The sequence below is a fragment of the Triplophysa rosa genome, linkage group LG25 (assembly GCF_024868665.1).
Source record: "Triplophysa rosa linkage group LG25, Trosa_1v2, whole genome shotgun sequence".
Classification (NCBI taxonomy): domain Eukaryota; kingdom Metazoa; phylum Chordata; class Actinopteri; order Cypriniformes; family Nemacheilidae; genus Triplophysa; species Triplophysa rosa.
Window position 1 is genome coordinate 891,123 of NC_079914.1, and position 10,713 is coordinate 901,835.

The following is a 10,713-nucleotide window of genomic DNA, read 5'->3' on the forward strand; positions in this document are numbered from 1 at the left end:
CGTGCAGCATGAGCTGCGCAGTTTTAAAGTCAGACGTGTCTCTCCGTGGATGCGTCTCTTCGTGCAGCGCGACGTGCACAGTTTTAAAGTCACACTTGTCTCTCCGTGTAGCGCGAGGTGTGCAGTTTTAAAGTCACACGTGTCTCTCAGTGCAGCGCGAGGTGCGCAGTTTTAAAGTCACACGTGTCTCTCCGTGCTGCGCGAGGTGCGCAGTTTTAAAGTCACACGTGTCTCTCAGTGCAGCGCGAGGTGCGCAGTTTTAAAGTCACACGTGTCTCTCCGTGCTGCGCGAGGTACGCGGTTTTAAAGTCAGAAGTGTATCTCGGTTCAGACGTGTCTCTCGGTGCATGCGTCTCTCCATGCAGCGCGAGGTGCGCAGTTTTAAAGTCAGACGTGTCTCTCGGTTCAGACGTGTCTCGGTGCATGGGTCTCTCCATGCAGCGCGAGGTGCGCAGTTTTAAAGTCAGACGTGTTTTGCATGCATCTCTTCAAGCTGCGCAGTTTTAAAGTTTAAAAGGGAGAGGTGTTTAAATGACAAAATTAAAGATTATATTAGTAAAACCCAATTTGTGGTGTTTGCACTTTGCAAAGTACATAATTGGCTAAATACCCTGATTTGGTGGTTTATTTAGTTCAGAGGTGGGTAACGAAGTACATTTACTTGAGTACTGTACTTAAGTACACTTTTTGAGTATTTGTACTTAAGTATTACTTTTTCTGTTTACTTTTTACTGTACTTCACTACATTTTAATGACAAATATCTCACTTTTCATGGCACAAAAAATGATTTCCTTGGCCGACCCTCCCCTCGCTCCCACGTTTGGGAGAGACTATTGTCAGTTGCTTCTAATATGACACACCTGAATCAACTCACCAGGTGTGTTAATTATAGAGACATTAACAACATTTTGGGAGAAGGCTAATGAGTTCAGTTGTGTATACTTTTCCCATATCTGATTTACTTATCATAAGCAAAAGATGTAATTACATTTATATTCGATTAATCGAAAAAATAATCGTCCAACTAATCGTTTATCAAAATAATCGTTAGTTGCAGCCCTACAATGAGGATCATGTCATTTTGGTTATATGGGCAGTGGCGTAGCAGACGGGCATGCACTGCGCTATTTATGATGTAAAGAAATGGGACATTTTTAGGGTTGGGTACCGAAACCCCCGCGTCTATCTGCGTCTTCTGTGCTGTGAGACCAGTAAAGAGAAGCAGCACGTTCCGCACGCACCCGCAAATGACTCGCAAATGAATGTGTACACCGTTTCCAAACCTTTGTCACTTACTGAATGTTTGGGCATTTAAATATGAATTAACACCTTCTCTTTAAATGCACGTAGTCCATTACTTAGACTGAACTTTGCGCTGCATGATAAAAAATAAAAAAATTAAGTAAAATAACCAAAATCGCAATATATAGCAAGCACGGCGCAGACTTTTGGAACAGAAAGCAAGCGTGCATGTCAGGGGGACGGAGAAAGACTGAGCAGGAAAAAAGGTGAAAGGGACTTTTTGACTGTTTAAATTAGGGATGCACCGATTATGATTTTCCATGGCCGATTCCGATACCGATTTTTTTACAAGCAAACTGGCCGATTCCGATACCGCAAACAAGAAAAAAATTAGAGTATAAACAACATTTTCACAGGCCAAACTGGCTTTGGCTATTGAAAACAATAACTGTAACCATCTTAAATTAAAGGCAGTAACTGCACAATAAGCACATTCAATCCAAAGATGGTACAGATATTTAGCATTTAGCTATTTTTCAATTGGGTTTAAAGTTAAACTACATAAAACTGGCCTTAAAAATGAATACATCAACTGTATTCATGTGAAATTAAAGGCAACAACTGCATAGTTCAACAGATTGAACAACACAATCAACACAATATCAACAACCCGAACAGAAACGTTTACTTATTAGCACTCAGTTTTTGTTTTTAAATTTGGTGTAAAGAAAAAGGGATTTATCAGTGAAAGTAAATTAAACCAAAGTATATAAATAAATTATTCCAAAATGTTAAATCAAATAAAGATTAGTGCTGGTGCTTTTTAAATCAAAGTAAGTCAAAGGGCTATAATTTTAATGCAAAATAAAAATAATCATCCTTAACAGAACTGACGTTTATTTCTGGCTTTCATTTCTCATCCAACACGAGAAGCTGAGCTAAACAAACGTTCGCTGTTTGCACAAACGTGTACATCCCACGTTTGTGCAAGGCGCAGACAGGTATGCTCGCGCAACTTCAGCGAGCGCAGGAAATCGGCTCCTATGTGTGTGCCAGTACACCAACGGCTGTGGCAGCCCATGTCCTGAATCCTGCTGACAGATTTCGAAATACTTCCACACAAATGACATGTTTGCGGTTTATTCGAATGTGATCTGTGTATGCAGCCGTGGGCGCACTTCCGGAAAAAAATTGGTTGTAAAAAAGAAAGCGGCCGGTTGCCGATCACGCGTTAGACGCAAAAACCGGCCAGTTCCGATTTAGCATCCCGAGTTTAAATGGTAAGATGCTTTATTGCATTCCTCCTTTACATGCGGTAAATAAAGTTACTTTATTAGTAGTTCATTGGTAATGAACGTGCTGCATTCCTGTTTGTAAAAAATAATTAATTATTATCAAGTAGTTTTAAAAATAGCTTTGAGGGAAGATCTGGTGTAGTATTGTATGGCACAGCATTGTTTTACGTGATGTTTAAGGAAAATTAATTTTAGTATTTGTGGCTTATGTTTTGAAAATTATGTTCCCCTGCATTTCAGACATTTTGCCGATAAACGATATCATATCGAATCACGATAGAATGTATTTCAAATACGATGATAAGCTATTGGCATTTTGACTCGATATGGATTAATCTTACAGTTTAACAGAACGCAGAAATAGACGCAGGGCTCTAGAGTGCGACCTAATTTCTCAATGGTGCGACTAAAAAAAATATGAGGTCGCACCGGTGCGACCAGCCGTTCGAGGGGAAAAAAAAGTCTCTGCGAAAGTCTCCCTGTGGTTCAACAACAGACACATTAGGCCCATATCGTGGTCTAAACCAATCAGAGATAGTGAAGGGCGGACCCCCCTCTGATTGGCCGTGGTCCAGATATTCCTGTATGTGTGTGTACGTTTGAAAATGCTGTGCTGCAGTCAGACAGAGAGGTGAGTAGCCTAGGCCCGTCAGATAAACAGAGTGGATGTAGCCGCAGATGATGAGAGAAGATGAAAAGAACGATTGACAACTTTTTCGTTAAGAATGTTAAGTTATGGCCTGATCCGTCCGAAAATCATTACCAATGCTCCGACATGCTAGACTGCGACTAAATGGTCTCATTTTGCGACTATTTTTCCTGCCTGTTTTTCTTAATGGTCGCACCGGTGCGACTGTGAAACTGATCAATATATATTTTTTGCGTATTATAAATTTAATGCGCAGAAATGTTATATTGCGCAAGCGGCGCATTCAGTCACTCATTTTCGTCTCCCCTCCTTCAACCATTCACTTATCTATCAGTGCCCCGCCCCCAAAGACGTAATTCGCGGGTTACAGGTAAAGAGGCGAAGGACCGAAAGAGCAGACGAGTGAAGCGCTCAATCTTGCAACTTAAATAAATATGCAGAATACAAGAATTTCCCCTGCTAAGGTACAAAACAGCAAAGATAACGAAATGTGTTGCAAGTATTGTATGCATGTGAAGCTAATGCACGAAACGTGTTTAAACTTTATGCACTAAACTATTGTATAAAGATCTCTAACAATACTGCAAAGCATACAAAACGTTATACATCACGCTAAATACTATTTATTTGGAAGTCGCTATTGATAGAAGCCAAACGTGTATCAATGCAGCTTTCATGAAGAATAATCACTAAAAGCCTTCAGGTCTCGCGGGTTGTTTGAGATATGCGCGCACCCAGAGAGTCAGAGCACAAAATACTAAACGGAGTTCTCTTTCACGCCTTCTTACTCTGAAACGGACATATTAACACAAAATAACCTAAAAATTCCCATATTAACAAGAAACCTTGTAAAGGTATTCAGTTTGTTTTGTGACCAAACAAAACACGTGTTCCAGTATATTGCGCGAGCTCTTAAAGGGGCAGCAGCATAATAAAGATCTCTGTTTATAATGTTCATCAAACAACAACGGACGGGCCCAAAAACACTCACTGATATTAAAGGAATTGTGTTCTCTTATAGGAGTCGTTCACAACAAATAAAGGAAGAAAGTAGCTTTAAGAAAGATGTGCTTTAAATATGGTAAAGTGTTGAAAGAGAGTTTACATATACAATAAAAATAATTAAATCATAAACAATGATTTGTATTAATTTCTAATTGATTTATTAATGTATTAAACACATTTTAATGAAGTTTTAGTGATTATTTTTTCTTACCTCACCCCACGACTCTGGTGCTATCAAATTAAGGGCTGGTGCCACCAACTAAATAACTTGGTAGCACCAGTGCCACCTCTCTCAAGCGTTAGTCTAGAGCCCTGCTTTCTTGTAGAATTCTGCTTCAAATAAAGAACTTTATGTTGACCAGATTGTTCGTTAATCATTTACAAGTCAATATTGCCTATATGGACAGCGATTTAAAAAAAAAGTGAACTTGTAAATCAGAAATGACCAGGTAAATCAGAAATGTTAAATGCGATGCGGTCGAAAATTTGGGTGCACCTAACTTTTGTGCTGGTGCACCTAAGAAAAAAAGTTAGGCGCACCAGTGCAACCAGTGCAAAAAGTTAGTCTAGAGCCCTGAGACGCAACAACAGTCAGTCAGCGTGCAGCTTTTATCATGCGCGTCAAAGTACAAAGTCCATTTCATACTGCACTTGGCAAAGAAAACTCAACATGAGGAGGAAAACATTACTGGAAGCGGAAACAAAGGTGAAACTAACCTCGAGTTGTCATCACGTTGTTTATCAAGCGTCTTATTTTTTTTGCAATCGCCGGTTAAACAAAACAAACTTGAGGCGCAATTGCAAGCGAGTTACTTCGAAACTCAAGCACAAACGTTTTTATATCCATCGTTAACATATCTGCTAACATGAGCTGGTGCTTATGAAACAAACCAGCGCTGCCCTGTACAGATTAGAGATGTAATGAAGTGAGTTTGTGTGCACATTAAAGTATTGAACCTTGTATGTAAGATGCTTGCATGATTAAAGAAATGTACTACAGTTTATGTGAGATGTCTTTAAGGTTCACTGAATACATTGAATGAATCCCACTACTCGTGCAAGACATTATTGCAGCGTTATGTATGTGCGCAGGTGCTGAGCCAATAGCGTTCGATTGTACACAGTAACGGAGCCCTTTCATTGGTTGAATGTACTGAATGAACACTCCCTTTACTTAACGAGTCAATTGAGTCAAAATGAGACTGAATGAACTGGTACATGTTGTTTATGGCCTAATATCCTCTGTGTTGCAACAGTGCAATAATTTAATTGAATTTTAACTGGTTAAAGGTTAACTTTTGTTAATAAACTGTATTTAAAATAGATTCTTTTAAATACTGTTTTTTAATTAAATATATATCGAAATAAATATTGTTATCGATCAATATAGAAAAAAACTATCGAGTTTACTTTTTTGCCATATCGCCCAGCCCTAGTTCATGTTAGTATTGTGTACTCACCATGGTAACTCCATTGGTTTTCATATCCCCAAAATGCCATGTTATTTTCGCTTTGTGTTATTTTGTATATGTTTATACAGTGTTTCCCACAGGATTTTGACTTGTGGCGTTGGTTAGCTAGTTAGCGCTGTGTAGTGTATTTAACTGTCACTTGCATTTAAAATCAAAGAAGCGTTCATAATACAGCACCACATTGTCAAGAAAGGGAAAACAGCATATAGCCGCTCTTTAATGTAGATGTACTATATTGTGATTTTGTCTGATGATGTTGCGTTTATAAATCAGGATTTTAGCAGCAGTTAAAATGACTGCTAAAGTGAAAATACAATATAATGAGTAGAAGAAAAACAGATATCAAGTGCTAACGAACACGACGCAAACACGACGTGATGACGTCACAAACTAATTAGCATATTTGTGACGTCATCACGTCGTGTTTGCATTGTTCTACAGGGTACATAAGTCTGTATTAGCGAGTGAAGGTATAGGGGTGCCAAACCAGTGGTAGGTTTGTAGGCCAAGACCAGAGCTTTGAATTTGATGCGAGTGACTATAGGGAGCCAGTGTAACCTAATGAAGAGAGGAGAGACATGTGGTCTCTTTGGCTCATTGAAGACCACCCTTGCCGCTGCATTCCGGATCATCTGTAGAGGTTTTGGTTGTACAAATTGGATGTACAGCCAATCTAGACAGAACTAGAGCCTGGACTAGGAGGACTTGTGTAGCATGCTCTGACAAGAAAGGTCTAATTTTCCCAATGTTGTAAAGGACAAATCTAGATGACCGGGTGGTGCTGGCAACATGATCCGTGAAGCATAGCTTCAATTACCACTCCCAGGTTTCTGGCTGTCCTGGAAGGTGTAGTTGTTGATGAGCCTCATTGAGTAGAGAGGTTGTGATGAATCTTTGGGTCACCTGAGATCACAATCAGTTCTATTTTTGCAAGGTTCTGCTTCAAATGATGGTCCTTCATCCAGAGTGAAATGTCACTCAGGCATGCTGAGATATGCGCAGAAACCGTTAGATTGTCAGGCTGGAATGAAAAGTGGAGTTGTGTGTTATCCATGTAGCAGTGATAGGAAAATCCATGTTTCATAGGGATGAACCTATGAACACAAGAACCTAGGGACCTAGGGATGCCATGTATATGGAAAAGAGCAGCGGTCCAAGCACTGATCCCTGATGCAGTTCATGGCCTGACCTGATGGTAGAGCAGAGAATGGGAAGCGGCGACCTGACAAGAGCTGAGATGATAGAGCTGGATAAAGAAGGACGCGGTCACCTGTCACGTCTTCATGGCCTGACCTGATGGTAGAGCGGAGAATGGGAAGCGGCGACCTGACAAGGGCTGAGATGATAGAGCTGGATAAAGAAGGACGCGGTCACCTGACAGCGTCCTCACCACAAAATTTCAAATGCTATTAGATTATTAATGATAATCTTAACTATAATTTACCTTATTAGTAAGTTTATTTATTTTATTTGGCCTTGTGCAAGCTCTCTGGAGCTTGTGCAGAGGCAGCAGCTTTTGCCAGAGGGGAACTGGAATCACCTGGTTGGGCCTGGGTTCTCCGGAGTTTTTTTTCTCGATTAGAGTTTTGGGTTCCTCGCCACCGTTTGCATACTGTTTTGCATCTGCCTGGCCGGGGGGCTGCTTTAGAATTTTAAAGTTTTACTTAATTAATATTGCATATAGGAATTTATAGTCTGTTATATTTGACCGTGCTTCTCTCTCCTTTATCTTAAATGTGTGTCTCACTGTGGCGTGTGTGTGTGTGCGCGTGTGTGTGTGTGCGTGCGTGTGTGTGTGTGTGTGTGTGTGTGCATGTGTGTGTGTGTGTGCATGTGTGTGTGTGTGCGTGTGTGTGTGTGTGCATGTGTGTGTGTGTGTGCATGTGTGTGTGTGTGGGTGTGTGTGTGTCTTTGTGTGTGCACGTACTTGTCTGTGTACGTGTGCGTGCGCGTGCGCATCCGTGTGTGCGTGTCTGTGTCTGTCTGCTTTGTTTTCACCTTTTTCTTGTTTTTGCAGGTACAACTTTAATTGGTTTGCTTATAGTCAATATGTCTTATATACAGCTGCTTTGTAACAATGACAATTGTAAAAAGTGCTATATAAATAAAGTTGAGTTGAGTTGAGTTGAGTTGAGCTGAGCTGAGGCACCCCTATATTGAGATGTTGGGACTCCGAGACCTCACCTCTCCAGGATACTCTAAATGACCTACCTTAGAGGTTAGAGTTGAACCATTGTAGCGCCGTTCCAGAGACACCCATAGCCCTGAGGGTTGCCAGGAGAGTGTGGTGATTAACAGTGTCAAAAGCGGCAGATAGATCGAGTAGTATAAGTACAGATGATTTAGAGACTTCCCTTGCCAGTCTTGGGGCTTTAATTACTGAGAGCAGTACAGTCTTGGTGGAATGACCACTCTTGAAACCAGACTGATTGCTGTCCAGGAGGTTATTCTGTGTGAGGAAGAAGGAGAGCTTATCAAATACAACATGCTCAAAAGTTTTGGCAAATATGGGAAGGAGAGAAACTGACCTGTAGTCTTGTAACAGTGAAGGATTAAGTGCGGGTTTCTTCAATAGCGGGGTTCCACGGGCCTCTTTAAAAGCTGTGGGAAATGTACCAGTGATGAGAGAAAACAGCAGGGACAACTGATGGAGTGATGGCCTGGAGGAGATGGGTGAGGATGGGATCTAGTGGGCAGGTAGTCAGGTGGTTAGAAGTGTAGGAAACTTTTTCCTCGTCGAAGCAGATACCAGGAGACGTTGGGATATCTTTCATACAGAAGTTGTCTTTATTAAGGACTCGCTGTGCGTCGCTGTAGTCATCCAAGTCTGATTCAGCACAGTAGAGTTTTATACCTTTCAAGGGGGCGGGATCCATAGAGGTGGAGATGATTTACACAAAGCATGCAAATGCAGTACAGGAATCAGCCCGTTACCGGAATTGTCCCAGCCAAGGTCTCATCAGCATAACAGTGTCATTCAAATGCATAGGTGCTAATCCAATCAGTCTGACAGTATTGCCCATACCTTCACATTATCATAGAGACAAAGGCTTAGCTGTGCCTTAAAGCTTAACATTCAACTTTAACTTGGGACCCTGCCCAATGGTCAGGAAGTGAATAAAGACAAAAGGGTAATGTCTCAGACATCTGGGCTGCCTGACTTGATCTTCTTAGAATGTCATCGTCTTTACCTCAAAATGTGAAACATAATGTACATAACTTTAACCTAGATATAACATTGTATAAATTTGTAATCCCACAGTTCCCCCTTTGAGAGTTCTAATAACTCTCACAAAATACAAATTTAGACACTTTAAAAGTTCATTCTTGTAACCTGTGATCGTTACAGGCACATAGCACTTGTTCTGTGTGGATTGTCTGTAGTGACGAACGGCATGCTAACACAGAAACAAACATGCAGCTAGGGTCCGTGAAGTTCTTATGGATAATAGTCTTTTCTGGTTGGAACTGTCGTTTCCTCGTGATGGGCGTGAGTCATGTGTTGAATGAAACACTTGATACTGTGGATGCAGTATCACCACCAGTAGGAAAAACAACAGCAGAATTGCTATTTCCTTGATCCACAGCCAGGGTTTACCTAGCAGGTTTCCGAACCATGAAGAACTATCTTCAGTCATCTGGTGTAATTTTGCTGAAAGATCAAGAATGTCTTGTTGGATTTTGTTCAAGTCCTCTGTCCTATTAACCCGGTGCAGCACTCAGGGCCGATATTGGTGCAGGCTCCCCCTTGCGTTGCAAGAATGTAATCCAAGGCCACTGTGTTCTGTAAGATCATTATCTTGTGCGAAGCGAGAGTATCCGAGATATTACGCAGGGCTAAAGCCGTATCATTGGCCAGTTTCTGTACAGAATTCGATAAGCTTCTGACTTGATCAAGGGCCTGCATGACACCATAAAATGGGATTAATGCTCCAAGAGTTCTTGACCACCATGTTTGTGCACACGTGCTTTCCAGCAAGTTTCTTGACATATTCATCAGCTCAAAGAATATGTTGTTTCTGGAGTCTACACTTTGTGCAATGTTCATGATGATTACTAGTACGGCGATCTTGATCATATTGATGGATGACTGAAGTTCCTGTATGTGATTCTCTGCGTTGTGTATTACTCTTTCTTTTCATGACAGTTGGCTCTGCAGTGGGTCTAGTAGTCTTTTAGATGTTGTAGCTTCATACGCAGGCGAGGAGGTCAGCATGTATGGGTCTCGGGACAGCCATCAAGTGGTATCTGCACAGAGTAAGAAAGAAAACAAAAGAAGACAGGGCAGTATCTGTGGCAAAAGACTGCAAATACTAGGGCTGTATCTTTTGTTCGATGTGAGTTTGCTATTATTGTTCCTTCTTTCCCTATTTCTCAATTCCTGTGACACCTAAAGAACAGTGAGGTAAGGATGGACTAGTGGATGGGGAAGGCCTGTGAGGGAGTCTTCACCGCAGGGTTGGCCCCCGAAGCCTGTTGCATTCGGTTCTTCCCTTGGCTCCTCGCTGGTCCGCGTGTCCTATCCTATCCCTGTATGTGGGGGAACAACTTTACAGTGTGACACATGAGTCCAGGTTTTCCTTCCCTGACACAACACTGCAGCTGCTGTAATCAACATCACTTGATGTGGTCCATGCCACTTAGGTTCTAACGGCTTGTTTCTAAAAGACTTTATCATGACCCATTGACCTGGGATGATTGTGTGTCCACCTTCTGGTGGAGTCTGCCAACATGACTCAACTCTCTCTCTGGCACTCTGTACTGCCTTTGTGAGGTTTTCACAGTAAGTGATCAGGGCATCTGAAGCAATGTGTACATCAGCATTTCTAAGATCAATCACACCTGGCATCTGCATCGGGCACCCAGTAAAATTCTCTATAGCTTCATCCACTATCTGTTAGTGAGTCCTCTACTTAGCTGTCACATTATAAAAATTCTCACCGATGTTTACCTCATCCATTTTCAGAATATCGCAATTATCGCACATCCGTATATAGAAGACCACTACAGGAGCTGTAGTGTCTGCATGCAATTTATGTATAATGGACT

At 41.4% G+C, this 10,713-nt stretch overlaps 1 protein-coding gene across 1 annotated transcript in view; it reads left to right on the forward strand.

The window, feature by feature from the left end:
* sirt7 (sirtuin 7) overlaps positions 1–10,713 on the forward strand; it is a 34,322-nt gene that overhangs the window by 3,602 nt on the left and 20,007 nt on the right. The gene's annotated exons all lie outside the window — the stretch shown is intronic.